Here is a 16415-nt window from a genome sequence, read left to right on the forward strand (position 1 = left end):
ATACAAAGTAGAGAAAATTAAATTTGTAGAAGGGTTGGAAAAGGGTAGGATTTATTTGACAGAATTTGTTAACGTAATTACGTCTTCTTCATTACATGTATAGTAACGCAATCACGTTTCTGGGTCGGTTAATTTTTCAAGCGTAAAAGAGACGAACGCGGGCTTGAGAAAAGAATTTCGTACGGCAGCTCGAGAGCTGTCTTAGCGAATTAGCGGAGTAAAAAACGTTCGTTCCGCGAATGGCTCCATTAATCTCCCGATATTATTAGCCCTGAGATCTCCGTCTGATTCACGTGCCACTCCTTCGATGTTATCCACACGAGCGGCCACAGAAGCGATCATTACGCCACTGATCGACGCACACGCGTGTACGCGTGTATAGCGCCGTGCTTGAGAACGGTTGAGCTCGATGTTAAAGTGTATCGCTCTCGGAGAACACATATCGAGACCGCGGAGGCCACACACTGGGATCAAGCATGGCAATATGGCCTCTATAATGCGGTACACGATTGCGAGTGCTCGTACGCACCACAACGTAAACGAAGCGAAAAATTATGTTTCGCCAACTTTAGTGAAAATTATACATCGAAAGAATTTTTTCATCATAAATAAGACAATATATGACACATTTATCAACAGAAGAAATAACATACTAGAAAACTCATGATCTAGAGATTCTGGGGTCGAATCCCTTAAGCGTATTTTTTCAAAAATAATATATATAACATTAAATGTACAATCATATAAGGACAGATTTTGTATGATTATACTGTATCATTATAAGAAAATTTTGCCTCGAATTATAATAATTTTATCTTAAAACGTTATAACGCTGCTGTTAATTTTTATTAAGCAATTTATGAAACGTTTTCTGTGTATTAAAAAAAATTCTTATTACCTATAATATTTGATAGGTTGCATATTTGATAGGTCTCAAGCTTGTTGCCACATGGTAAAATTTGTAGCGAATTTCGCGATAAGATATTACGAAAAATTCTCTCCGTGTACCGAGATTCTTTATAAGTTTTCAATGAAAAGAAATGAATGCAGATTTTTTTTTTACTATAGCTTCATATAACTGGATATAATGACTAACCATCTCATAAATTTTCATGTTGCGAGCATAAAAAATAAATACACAAAAAATATGAAAATATTCCTGACAAGAACGAATATAGAAGCATTAATGACAGAGCAGTAAAATTTCGACTGATAGAGGAAGTAGGCGCGATGTTGTTGGCAAAGATCAATATGTAGACTGCAAAATAATCCGAACTTGTAGCACTGTAGCGGTATTCGGATTTATGGGGAAATCAACTTCGCGTCTCTCACATATTTTTCTGGCTATTAAAAACATTCAATGTCGATTCATACATAAACTTGTAATCCGCGCCTTGTGCGACGCGAAGTATAACTATACGTTCAGGAATTGTCATCACAGAATAGCCGAATGAGACGCGCAGCTATTCACGTAGCTTTTGTGCCGTTTTTTACCGTTTCTCGCTTCCTGCTGCAATAGTGATCTGCACCTACAATGCCGACAAAGATAGATGGTTTACAAGAGCACCAATAAAATTCACCACACCGCGCACGAAACTCTGACAAGCTATCTATTGTTGAAATTTATTATTTTTACCTTATATCCCGTTTTGCTTTGGCATTTCATGTAATATTTTGTCCTACTGAAAAAATATGTTATTCGAACAACCGTAGAGATAGTCCTAGTAGAATATTGACTCTTTCCATACCATTGGCTTTTTACGTTTAACATTTCAGAGTTGCATGCATATATATATATATATATATATATATATATATATGCATGCATTGACATTGAACTATTTTATTTTTCTCTTAGATATATAACGTGGCAATATTGAACAGTGCGAAGCTTCGCCCTGCTTTCATTTTTCATTCGCCCGTCAGTTCCGCGTACAACTCCGATCCGGTACAGAATGCAAGACGATTGCAGTTTCTCTGTTTTCTTCGCTTTTTCTCCCCACCCACAAACTTAAACAAATAATGGGCTACGTGTTGTGTGGGTAGAAGTGCACGGTAGAAAAAGAAGAAGACGTCTGTATAATGGCCGCGTGACGTATAACGCGTTCGAGCAGAGCTGAGAAAGCGAGGTGATTTGCGTGCACCGGCTTTCTCACTTACATCAGATTAATGGCAACACCAAAACAGCCGGATGTTAAACTAATTGCGAGAGAAGTTAAAACTACACCGAGAATGCATACGCAATATGTACGCACTCGTCTACGCTCACAGAGATTTATGACTTTGTTTTTCATGAAATTTATTTGTGAATATTTGTATTAAATTACTTAATACATATATTTATATTTATGAAATTATTTATTTTTTTATGATGATTATACCAAGATGTGGGCATCGTTTAAATATTAAATTGAATTAAAGAATTTTTCTACACAATTACAACTAATTATATCTTTTGTATGTTAACAACAAATAGAGCAACACTAAATACGAGGTTGCATCTCTTGGTGTTTAATAGTATATGTAAATTTTAAATTTTAACATAAATACATTTTTAGTTCTATAAACTGCGCGCTGATTGCTGATTGCTGAATTTTATTTTTTAAATAAAAGAAACGAAAACAATATTTTTGAACAAAATTCTATTATATACATAAAAATAAAAGTTTTATTAAAATCACGCGAAAAATAATGATTAAACATGAAAAATAATCACGAAAAATCTGATCTAAGGAGATTCTCGTAAGTGATGTATGCTGCACAAAATACAAGGGGCGAGAATACAAGCGGCAAGAAGAAATATCGAAAAACGGTTAATATAATTGGCAATTATAAAACATCGAGGATAGTAATCGCGACATTGAATTATGCAGCCGTTGAATTTTCGTTGGAATGCATCGCCGCCGATCAATCTCGCGAGCCTCAGCTTACCCGAGCGCAGCTGGCTGCGATAAACTATAATAGCAGTGAATAAATCAAAACACCGGCATAATCGCAAACCGTAGCTCAGTGTTTTCATTCAAAATTTGGCAGGAGACGCGGTTCATCATAGGCATTTGCATCGGGTTTGCATCTTGTTTCGGCCCCCGCGAGGAAACTGAAAGAGCCCTAGGCAGCTCGCAGTTTCATTTATCATTTGGCAGTCCGTTAACCCGGCAATTATTTCTTTTCCACAATTTCACGCACGACAAATGTGTATTTTTGAAAGCATACGCGTGCATAATTCAGAACAACCAGAATATCTACTTTTTAGTGAACAAGTCATTAAATTATTTTTACGTAAATCAAAGTAACAGTTAAGTTAAAGTTTTGAAATTATTAAACAAATTAATATATTTTCCAAAACAGAGAAGTTGTATTTTAATAATTGTTAATATTTAACGCGTTTAATACAAATATGTTTAATTGCATATTACATTTTTATACAAATTTAATTTACATGAGTATAACGAGACCTGTACTACATAAAAAAAAATTAATATTAAATCAACAATTCATTGTTTCATATATAGGCAAAAATAATCTTCTTGGAAAAATTTATAATCTTAAACAGACAATTTGCTTACATGAAGAAACTTGTTTTTTTTTATGTAAGTAAATTGTTTAATATTATGAATTCTTCCAAAAAGATTTTATATTCTTGCTTATATATAAAACAATGAATTGTTGATTTGATGCTAATTTTTTTTTTCTGTACAGATTTGATATAAATTGGAGATAAATTTCTTTCACATGTTACAATTCTTCCTCTTTATAAAAACAAGTTTGCATAGATTAAAATAATAAGTGTCTCAGTTATTCTGACGTCGTGAGTGTTAAATACGAAGCAATCTCACGACACTGAATCGAAATTATCGCTCTCGTTAAGCCGAACATAATCGCGACTGAGATCTACGTTCAGATCGGTGTCACTGCATGGTTTATGGATCCCCGAATTCCAACATGAATACCACAATCTTCACGGATGCAGATGCACTCGGATAACGACTTAAACATTTTATCAAGAACATGTTATCATCAAACGACACTTTACGGTACATATTTTCACTGTGAAAATCGTTTTGTGCGATTTTTATGCGTACAATAAGATTTTCTCCTTTCAACTTGATGTTCAAATGTTGTATACGTTACTACTAAAATGTAAAAATTTTCAACTGTTGTATAAAGGAAATACTGGTAATGTTAGAAAAGGATGTAGCTTAATCACTCTTAAACGTGTAGTTAAATATAGGAATAAATTATGACCGCGACATAATCTCGAGAAGGGAAAACCGTAGGAATTCGCCGCGGCTTTATATCTCATGAAAATTAAACGATCAATTATCGCATTGATCATTCAGATGCGCCGTTTGTGTGCATCTTATGATACATCGATATGCGCGATTGAACGTCCACCTTCCCGATAATTTCTCCATCTTAGTATCCGAGGTACCGTATTTAGCGGCGTAATAATTTGTAATAAATCGCCGCGTGCGCGATTACGCCTCCTCCGTGGTTCCGACTCGCGCAATTCTTACGGCCGATGGTCGCGTGGCACCGTATACTATAAATCCTCGTAAAGAGACATCGAGATTGCCTGTAAAAACGTGTACCATTCCTCTCTATACCATTTTACCGTGGTGACGCCTTCTCGACTACGTTATACTCGATCTTGATCTGCTTGGAAGTATCAGGTCCACTACCGTTATGCTCGTTCGTTATATCTTCATTGAGAAATAAAACCCACGCTTTGTAGCCCGTCTTTGAACTCTCTGAGTTGTTAACGCGTGTTATATTTTTCAACAAGCTTCGCACTCTTCCGTAAATTTCTGTAACGGATCCTTGACATGCTTCCTGAATCGCATGTTCAGTATTGACAATACTCAAAATGTTTCATAGCAATTAGTATTTTTGCCACAATCTTTATCCTGTCTGTTTCTCAAGTTGTATATAGCACTTGACGAGGAAAGACCTTTCTTTGTGAGATTAAAAAACTACTGTATATTATTGTATCATAATTCTCATAAACTGTAAATTTTATTTGCAAAGCAAATAACATCAGCTTTCAAGAATTCTCACGACTACAACCGAGAAAATTATTGTATTTTGTCAAATTGTTACTCCCGGAACAGTCGGTTCACCTTACGTCACGACAATCGGAATTATAGTCATAACGGAGGTCAAGTTTGCATAATTTGCGTAAAGCGTTTACAATATGCATGATAGATATTCATCGTCACGTGACGGACGTTACCGTTCAGTGATTGTCTGTAGCGTAGCTCATTGAACGGCGTATAATACCTCCTAATTGGACTTAACCTGGATCATTATTCTAATACCATCTTGTCTGTACAACGCGGCAGTAAACGCGTCGTGTGAACTTTCCATAAATCGTGACAGCATTAACAAATGCACTTTGCCGAATGCTAATGATGGTAATTAAGTGCTTCTCAGATGAGATACTACTCAGAGAAATCATTAAATTATTCTATCTTCGTCTCGAGAGTGTGTCCTTTAAAGGGTATACCATACATACTTACGACATATGGCATATAAAATCTGTATGACTTGTTAACATTAATAATATAATACGTAGACTGATTTTACTAAATGTTCAATTAGAAATGAATCTAGGAAAAAAACTTTGAAGATTTGACGACACAAAATAAAAAGAATTTTATTTAATTTTTCTTTTATATTTCGATACCTATAGTTGAAAGTCATCAAAATTGATATAAATCTATTAAAGGGAAATCCTTGTTTTTTGAAAATTAAATTACACTTTATTAATATTGATAAAAACCATGATCTGCTTAGATTGTTAGATAATTAAAAAAGTAAGAACACTCTAATTTATATTTTTATGGCTATCTTTTATATGAAATCTGTTAAAAACAAATTTTTTTTAAATCAAAAATAAAATTTATATAATTTTCTTTTGCAAGTTGTTTAGTTTAAACAATGATGAGTTTATTATTGAAATAATAATATTAAATTATTTTACTTGTGTTTGTAGAGTCTTAAAACTATGTTACTTATTTTTCTACTTCTTTTTCTCATGTGATTTTAAACATAAAATCGAGATGCAGCACAATTGTATATAGGTGCTTGATGTTAAACAAACAAGAAGAATAAGTAACACTATTGACTACTATATCAGTTTTAGGGCTTTATTTTGTCAGACGCGTATTTTTACTTATTTTATGAAAAAAAATTTAATTATTCTAATATTCGAAACGATATGATTAAAACTATTATATCATCCAAAAAAGACACTTTTTAATTTGTGTTTATGTATATATTTTCCAAATCTTACTTTTAATTTTTATTTAAAAAATATAATCCGAACACAAAGCGAAAGCTTGTCCTCTACATATTATTAAATTGACAGAATATCAGCATACAACTTTCATACGTGCATTTCGTAGCGACATGTTTAATAGAGACTTTTATCGAGAATCAAGCAACGGTATTTCCAGCTGATGTTTCTCACTGAATAAGTAAGAATGCCGTTCGGAAACTCGCTTCTCCTACGCTTCTCCCCTTTGTCGCTCGTCGATGTTGCGTTCCTTATTTCGTAGATTCGTAACGAGATCATCCATTCACGGTCCCGTCCGTTCAAAGCCAAAGTGTCGGGCTTGGCCTTTCAATCTATTTTTGACAGACACGTCGCGTGCCTGGCCTCACACCTGGCCATCCTGCTTCCGACATCTGTACGCTCCCGCTATTTCGCAGATCCCCTTTCCACGAATCTATCTCTTTTTCCAGATCGTAACCACCTGGTACCTGCACCGTTCCTCACTCTGTATCGTGTGTGTTTTCCTACGAAATTCAAATAATTTTCCATAGAAATTCCGGGAACTCTTGACACGTAGTTTCTTTTGTAATCTGGAGTGTTTTAACCAACCCTTTCTTTGATAAGAATAAAAATAAGCAAATTTGTCTACTTTACTTTATGAGAGTACTTTGTAAAATGTAGTCACAGCATTTCATTGTTAAGCGCGCAAAAGTACAAAATACGCAAGAGACAGGAAAAAAAAGAAAACAACGTTCCAGTCTTTCCACAAAACGTACGAGTATTTCTCGCTCGTATACTTTGTTGCACGCGTGTGCAATGGAACAATTCAATGTGCTCTCTCTGAGTAAAATGCAAAAGGACATATTTCACTCAGAGTACATTCGATCGTCCTACGCTTTCTTATACAGTGATATACGTGAACGATGAATACTCATGCATTTTATAAAGAGATGGCCAAACTGTCGTTTCTCTTGTATATCTCTTTCAACTTTACGGTCAACAATCTTGTACTTGGCAGTGTTCAATTTGTCTACACTTATATTTGTTTAAACTGCTTTACATTAATATAAATACATAACATTTATAATATTATTTTTTAATTATTTTTATTTCTATTAATATTGTTAAATAGATCTATTTTTGTTACATTATGTTTTATGAAATATTAGTTAAGCTTAATATAAACGTACGATGAAATTTTATTAAAATATTATTGTAATGATTTAACAAAATGTGATTAGATACCCATTTTTAATAAAGTTACGATTTATATATTAAATGATAATTGAAATAGCCACGTTTTCTATTAAAATTTTACAATTTTAATAAATAATGGGATGAAAATTTTAAAAGTATACTATATTATTTTATAAGAGAAATTTTGATTCTAAATTCCTCTCTATTCGACTGACAATGAGCTAATCCCAAAGGATTGTGACGAGAGATGAGCCCGAAACTTTCTCAGCCGACCTTTAATTGGGCATTCGGGCCATCCAGGTTACACCAGTGTTATTATCGGAACAATTTCCTTGAGAAATCGTTGTTATTTCTGTCACGTGGCGATAGGGCCTTTTTCATTCTTTGCTCACGATTCTTCGTTCACGTTCTTCATGTTCACGAACTACCATAATTGCATATAATCGTAAGTTCGCGATAGAGGTATAAATCACGGTTTGGTGATATCAGAGCAATGCCTCAATGTCCAATCCCCTATGTCTGTAAAATTATAATCACAAGTCGCATGATCAGCATTTTGAATACCGTTTGTTTTAAGACGAGCATATTTTCAGCACAATGACTCATACATTCTCAATTTACGCCTATATAAATGCTAAGTTAAATTAAAATCATTGATGAGATCATACAAGAGAAGCTAAAAATTTACTAAAAATATTTTCGTATACTACAATAGATTGCTTAATTTTTTTTACGTACTCTTATATAAAGAAAAGGAAATATCTTGTACAAATATGTGTTTTATTTTTAGAAGTAAATGATATTTTTCTGTTGAGTCTTTCTCTGCATTTCTTATTTTAATGATTTGTCAAGATATTTGATTGAAGTAGTCTAACTTCTGCCTTTGATTTCTTCAGAGCAGTAATTATGCCTTTATTTATGTATCTTTAGAAACTTTATTTATGTTTAAAAATGAAATTTGTTTTCTCTTCACTCGCAAAATGCAAAATTTCCGCCCACGTATAAGTCACTGCAGGAACGAACTCTTTGAACTTTTCTACAGCCTACGCTGACGCGATTCGTCGTCGTTCAAAATAGAGATGACTGCTTAGCGATATGCCGTCATATGCGCATAACTAGCCCGTCTCACGCATAAATAGGATTCGTCTGCGATGCACGCTTTGCGTCGGCGAGCATAGTCGCGCGAACTGTTTAGCGAATACAGATGCGATTATAATGTAACGCGGATGCGTCGTGCAAGTTCCATTGTTACTGATCACCATAAAAAATTAATCTTTCTTAGGTAGTTATACATAATGTAAATGTTCAATCTCAAAAAGTAATATCTTTGCCTATCTTTTTCCTTTACCAGAAAATTTTTATAAAATTGGTTGATATAAATACTTTTATTTTATTAATCTTACAAAAATAATTAAAAAATATTAATAAATTTTAAAGATTTGCACTTGAAGAAATTCTTCGGAATACGAATAAATCATATATTTTTACAGAAATAACAATTGAAGCTAACAATCGCAAAAGTTTCAATGAGGAACGAATTATGAATTGAAATGGAAATTATTACGAGAATGTAATATATATTTGCAAAAATAATATTTAAAAAAATTTTTTAATTACTATGTAGAATCTTTGCATTAATAACTCAGTAATATTAGGTAAACTTTTTAAAATTTTACAACCGCATTTTAATTGATCACACGTTTGGCTAATGTTTTGAAGTTATTTCTGTCTAATTAACTTTGATGTTTTGTATAAAGTTGTAAGAAAATTACCACGAGTAATTAAAAGCGTTGGCTAGTAAATCTAACAAGCGCACGACAGGAGTCATTCGTGCGTGAACGCGCGAGACACGCACGTCCCAGGGGATAGATTGATTTCCATTATCATCATTTAAAGTCATTGACAGTGACTTCCATCAGGCCCGCTTCTTCCTTTACCCCTGTTCATACCTAGGTAGCAGATGGCCTGTTAAGTCATTATCGTTATTGTTTGTGAGCGACGCGCGCGACGGGGCACTCACCGATCTGCGTGTTTGGATTAATGTACCCGGTGGCGGAAATAGATTACTGATGACACGGAGAAAGATAGTGAGTCACACACACCGGCGCCTATCTTCGCGATTGCTTGACCGGCGTTTCCTAGCCTGAACCATTCAGAAGAAATGAATTACTTGGGGAAGAAAAGAAGGAGGGTGAGATCATCACTGTGATGCTTTTAAAAATAATTACAATATGTTATTACAGTTACAACATTGATATCATTAGATTATTATCTCATATTCCTATCCCTTCTACATTTTTATCGTGTATAAGGCATGACATATATTAATATTATGAAGGATACTGTAAAGAGATGAAGTAAATGACCAAATTATTGACAATGTCTCAAATATTGGTAGTCTGATCTAAACGCTTTTTTATAATTAAAAGATTAAAAGTTGTATTTTTAATGGAATAGTAACAAGTAGATTTCTTAAAAATTTAAATACAATTGTGTATAAAATTAAATATAATTTATATATTCAAAAAAATATTTATATACAAAAAAATTGCGTGAATTTCAAGTATTTGAGACGGTCAGTAATTAGACTGTTTATTCTATAATGGCTCAATTAACAACTCCATCAATTAAATAAACCTTCGTAGAAAAAATAAGAGAACAATGTCAAATTTGGGTCAGCATATAGTTGAACGTGTCTAGTGTGAAAATTATATTGTTCCGTATGTAACTGTTTCTTTTCTAACTTCGTATCAAGAACGCAAATAGCGTCGGTTGGCATACGTGAACGGAAGTGAAAGACTGTTTCGACAAGAAAGGGTTGGCATCTAACGATAGTTCTTACAAAGTCATGTGGCGTATTAGAATTAATTCATTATTTATTCACTTTATTAACTGTTCATCCTTGGAATTTAAAACTACAATTAGCATTTAAAATTACGGAAAAAACAATTCAAAATACAAATTTAAAAATAATTATGTTAAACTATTAAAAAAATTTATTAGATATTTAAACTGTTTGCTGTAGAATGTCAAAACTTTTTACATCAGTATTATATCTAGCTAAAATTTTAGATATGCAAAAAAGTATGTTTTTTTCGTGTTAATTTGTATGTAAAATTTCAAAAAGTTGACTTAATATTACTAATATATTAAAACAAAGAATAACGCAAAAAATTATTTTTAATATTATTTCCGGATATATAGCACCCAATTTTTTTTTATGCAATTTAAATTTGTCTAAATTATTAAAATTTCGGCAATTTAGAAAACTGTGCTACTTATCTTATTTTATACAATCCTTCATATTCTCCTAATAAATAGTGTCCAATTCAATCCATTCGTTCCTCTTGCAGAATAGATAATTTTCGCGACTGTTAGCTTAATTACATTCATTCCGAGTTTCATCGATTTCTCTTATTCGGTTTTCACTGCATAACACGCTTTGCATCAGCGATGCACGCACTGTCGACGCGTCGCGTCGGCTATGACACGCACGACCTGCGCTTTTCAGAACGCGGCTTTTTTTCCGGCGCTCTCACGCCGCCAGCGTGATCAGCAGCGGACAAAGAAGACGACCGGAAGTTTCGCGCGGAACGGGATGCGGACGTTTTTACAGAAAGCTCGCGGAAAAATTGGTCCCGGTACGCAATAATGCGCACACGCGCGCGGTAACACGGGCCAGCCACAATGCGCCGGTAATTGATCGTGAAGGGGCTAGCTGACGTATCTTCCAGGAACGGATTTGTGTCGGCGAAATGCCGCTACTTTTATTCCGCATAACGAACAATCGAAGTCGCTTTCAACGTGCACGCGCGATTTACTATTCCGCGAAAGTGAGTTCGACGCGTGGGACGTGTGACGAAGTGCATATACCGCACGCGTCGCTATTATCATCGCTTTCTGCTGAGGTCTAGTAATTGAAAGGGCAAGAGTGTAACTGAGATATGCATATCACATTCTTGCAAAAGTTGAGTGATTCGTGCTAATAAATCATTATTTTTCAGCGTACTATCTATATTATTAACACTCACTTAACTGTCTTAAATCAAATGAAGACAAATGCTCATGTGGCGTGTCAGAATAAAGCATATCGCTAATTTGTAGGTTTAGATTCTAAATTGTTTATTGTAGCACATCCAGATACATATTAGATACGTATTAGATCGTAAATTTAAACACGAATATAATAATTATCTACCGGAAGCAAATTACTGAGACGACACCCAGCAAAGCGGAAAGTGGTACTATCCATTTTTCATGACTCTGAGTCACTGCCAGGTGAGGTGAGTTCTCACCCGGCGTAAGGGAAGAAAAAGAGGCGGTCCCCGGCTAATTTCGCGAACTTCCGATTACACCCCGTCATAATTACGCGCCGTCATTTCCTTTATTCGGTTTCCGAGAAAGCGCTGCGCTTTCGTCCAGGAAGATACCCTCGCGCTGAGCGTACCAGAATACCTTTGTTCGATGCGGAAACGTGTCGTCACCAGTAATTACATGGATGCCAGTCAGCCATGACACCGATAGACGACCCATTTTTTTCCTTTTTAACTCGCTCCGCGATCACATGCTCACGGGGAAGAAATTCCAACGTGCCCGCGTGTCTATCGAAGATAAATATCCTGTCACTCAAGAAATTCTAGGAACTCGCGTTATACAAAATCGCGCGTATGAGTTTGATATGTATAAATGAATTTGGCCTACATACAGCTCGGACTTGGGTAAAAATATTTATAGAAATTGCGAAAGAGTAAGATCCTAATGGGAAGTTTACGTTACACTGTTAGTTTCAATTTCTGAATTTATAAACGCGATATTTCGTACACTCTGAACAATTGTTCGACTCGAGACAGAATTATGTTTGTAAATTTTGCAGGAGAAGCTTCTCACAATAATAAATATCGGCCTCTTGAAAATCTCCCCACTATATTACGCATTTAATGGACACTTTCACAATGCAAGCGGTTCGTAAAGATGCATCGACCAGGTAACTACAATGCATACATGTACACACGTGTTCGCTAATGGCCGCGTATTGACGATGCGCCGCCAGCTCAAAGCAAACCTGATGGGTACGAATAACGAGCCATTGTGTGATCCGAAAATGCATTCCTCCCCTTGTGTTCGTGTCTTTCTCGACAGTCAATTTAACAAATAACATCCGTTATTTATATTTGGTATAATGAAGTTAATTTTACCGATTCGAGTAAATCATGCGCGCTTTCTCTCTCGCGCACGGTGTTGAATATTCAACAGCTTCAATTAATTTAAGCTCGGTTTAACAGTGTATTTTTTCTTTCATTACATTGCGACTTACGCAATAAAATTGAAAGAGTTTACGTTCTTCATCTATTCTAATTCTCATTGAATTAAGATCTTATTGGATTTCTTTTCTTAATTGCACTATTCATTTTTTTTTACTTTATTAACTTTACGTAACAAAGTCTCAAAATATACTCGATAATCTTTTGTTCGATAGTTTCTTTCTCAAGTTTTCTTCAAATCCTTGTCGTTTGTTCACACATTAGCACACGGTCGAAAAGACGTGTTACAGCTTTACTTATATCCGTTAACAAGTATTCTAAAGTGGAAACGTGAATATTTTCCGCACTTTTTTTTTTAAGTACCGTCTAGAGCCGCGCGTTTCACTTTGTACGCGCGTCACAAAGAGGGCCTGTTGCGCCTAGCCCCGAACGAATAACTTTATAACGGCTCTTCATTATATTCGCGATAGATCAATGACGAAGTCGTGCGTGAAAACCATCATAACTCGGCCAGGTGGAAAATCGCGTTACTTGCCGGAATAAATTTGCAAAGTCAATCGCCTTCGCAACAAAATCGTGCGATAAAGTTAGTCATGCACATATTAGGACAGCCCGACATATAGTCCCATGCTCTCTTTACATAAATGCATCTAAAATTATAAATATTATCTTTATATTCTCGTAAAATAAAATTTTAGGATAAAATTTCACTCATTTCAGAATGACATTTTATCCTAAAAGATTTAGAGAGTACGTATAAATTATACAGTCGTTAAAATAAAATTTGATTTAAAAACGTAAAAATAACAGAAATGTTTCGCTTTTAAAATTTAATAAGTGTTACGTACATTGGACTAAATAATACATATAACAAGAATAAAAAAAATTCAGATCGTCTGTAAAAGATAGACAATAGAATTCCGTGAAATGTGTTATGTATGTATAAAATAAGCTTCGTCCCGGTAATAAATAACAAAAAGCAATACTGTGCTTTCAGAAATGAGTTTAGGTGCTTTATATAAAAGATTAATGGCAACGAAAATTTCGTGTGTATTTCGTGTGTACGCTCGCGTACGAAGATAAATGGAAATAAATTTATGAAATAATAAATAACATTTCATTTAGTAACTGAATTTATACATAATTTATAACGAATTAAAGTGTGATTTTTTTACTCTATTATTTTCAAAGCATTTTATTCTAAATATACAATCAAAAATTTTTAAAAATATTTGGGAATTTGATTACAAAATAAATAAGATTTTAATCGCAATATTATCAATGAAGAATAAATGTATGTTACATCTTTTACATCAGCAGCTAGTAGATCACCTTCTTATATGCCGACTAATGATAAAGTCACATAGTCAAATAACGTGATCTCCACGATGATAGTCGTTCACGAAGTTAGCGTAGCGAGTGAACCAATCGGCATCGCAAAAAAGGAGCAATAATAACTTCGATATATTCGTTATATTCTTGACTCTTTACATACCTTTTTATAGAAAGAAAATAAATGTATATTGTTACATCTCTTACATCAACAGCTAGTAAATTATCTTCTTTAAGTTATATACCGATTAATGATAAAAACAAATTATTACAACACTGCAAAACTATTTTGTTAGTAACTAGATAAAGCTTGCGCGCGCTACAAAGCTTTTAATATTACATAATTTCATACTAATTACAAATTTAATATTACATTATTAACCCCTTAATGCATATAGTTAAAATATGGGATCTCTGCGATAACAGCCGCTCACGAAGTTAACGTAGTAAGAAAACCAATCGGCATTGCGGAAAAGTGATAACAATAACTTCGATATATTTTTTACGCGCTTTTTTTTTTAGAAAGAATTTTAATCGTCCAGTCGAATTTAAATAAAGAATTATATAAAAAATTTTTTTAATTATATTTTATTTATATATATTTAAAGTATGGATAAATTTCCACGAGTTACATAATTATTCTTTAAAATATTAATTATTTCGACCGTTGCTATAATTTTTGTTATACTTGCATGTTACAGATTTACAAGATCTGACAGGAGGAGGAGGCTTAGGAGAGACATCTGGCCCCAGCGGAGCAACTTTGGGGTAAATATTTCTTATTTATATAAAATTAATAGTCTTTTTTTATTTACTAATTAAAAATAAAATTTTAAAAGTTTGATGTGCCTGTCAGACTTAACTTTTAAAATATTGATTATTTTAAGCGTTGTTTTAATTTTTAAATCTTATGTTTGTGTGTTACAGTATCACCGCAGCTTCGTGGCTGACAAGTAACTCCGCTCGTTGCGCATCGGGTCGGTGAGTCCAAAATAAATTTTTTTATTATATTTCAATTTTGTAGATGTCCTGCGCAGGATCGAAGCATGATATTATTGCGTATTATTGTAATCATATTTTTGCGAGTGAGTGAATGAGTGTAACAAAATCTGATAATCTGAAGAAGAGGAAGAAAAAGAAGTCCGGAAGGCAACCTTGAGGTGAGTAATATTTTTAACGTGTACAGGATGTATAACGTATCTAGACTAATTAATGGATATCGTATGTTACAGATGTTCCTCGAGGTGGAAGCGACGAGAACAGGTAAATCATCGTCGCCGACTTATAATAAAGTAAACGAACCGCAGCCGGTTCGTCGCGCGTTTTTTCCGGGAGTGCCGTGTAAAGTAACTGGACTAATGGACTAGAAAGACTCTTATAGACTTAATTAGTCCACGGGCGCAATTTTAGTACATTTTACGCGAGTGTTCCGCGAGTGCAACAAGAGGAAAAGACTCGACCTGGAGCTGAGAGGAGGAGGAGGCCTGGGAAAGGCATCTGGCCCCAGCGGAGCAACCTTGGGGTAAATATCATTCTTTATTTATATACATTTAATAATCTTTTTCTATTTTATTCTATCTTATCGCAATAAATTAAAAAAAGGTACTTAAAGAAAGGAAATTCATATAAAATTTTATGCATACTCATATAAAAGTTATGTTTAAATTGATAAAATCGTTTCTTCAACTTGATTTTTTTAAGTTGAAATGAAAATACCTTTGTAGAAAGTAAAAATTTATTTGATTTCAAGAAATGACGTTATTAGTCTTTTTAAAAGTAAAAAATTATTTGTTTAATTTAAATAAATAATTATTTAATTCAAAGAAAGTATTGATAGAAATATAAGAAATAAATTAGTTGTTGATTAGTTGTCTAATTTTAAAAATATATTTCTTTTATTACGAAAAATTTGCGTTGCACAACCAAACTATTTCTTTAATTCTACTAAATGGAACAATGAAAAAAATTCTTCAAGTCAAAGAAATTTTTCTTTAACTGTATAGCAAAGTGTACGAATTTCTTTCAGCTACACAAATATTTTTGGACTCAAAGAAACTTTTCTCTGGGGGTGTAAGAATTAACTTTTGAAATATTGATTATTTTAAACACAGTTTTAATTTTTTAATCTTATGTTTGTGTGTTACAGTAATCACCGTAGCTTCGTGGCTGACTAACTCCGCTCGTTGCGCATCGGGTCGGTGAGTCCAAAAAAAATTTTTTATTATATTTCGATATTTTGTAAATCCTGCGCAGGATCCAAGCATGATACCGCGTATTATTGTAACCGTATTTTCGCGAGTGAGTGAATGAGTGTAACAAAACCTGATAATCTGAAGAAAAGGAAGAGG

The 16415-nt window shown here is 33.8% G+C and overlaps 1 long non-coding RNA gene across 1 annotated transcript in view; it reads left to right on the plus strand.

The window, feature by feature from the left end:
• Positions 1–15645, plus strand: part of LOC120358981 — a 38258-nt gene extending 22613 nt beyond the window's left edge. Inside the window, exons 2-3 of the long non-coding RNA XR_005575877.1 lie at positions 14769–14835; positions 14995–15645. This is a non-coding gene — a long non-coding RNA (uncharacterized LOC120358981). The remainder of the gene's footprint in view (positions 1–14768; positions 14836–14994) is intronic.
• The last annotated feature ends 770 nt before the right edge of the window (positions 15646–16415 follow it).

The sequence above is a fragment of the Solenopsis invicta genome, chromosome 11, assembly GCF_016802725.1.
Source record: "Solenopsis invicta isolate M01_SB chromosome 11, UNIL_Sinv_3.0, whole genome shotgun sequence".
Taxonomy (NCBI): Eukaryota; Metazoa; Arthropoda; class Insecta; order Hymenoptera; family Formicidae; genus Solenopsis; species Solenopsis invicta.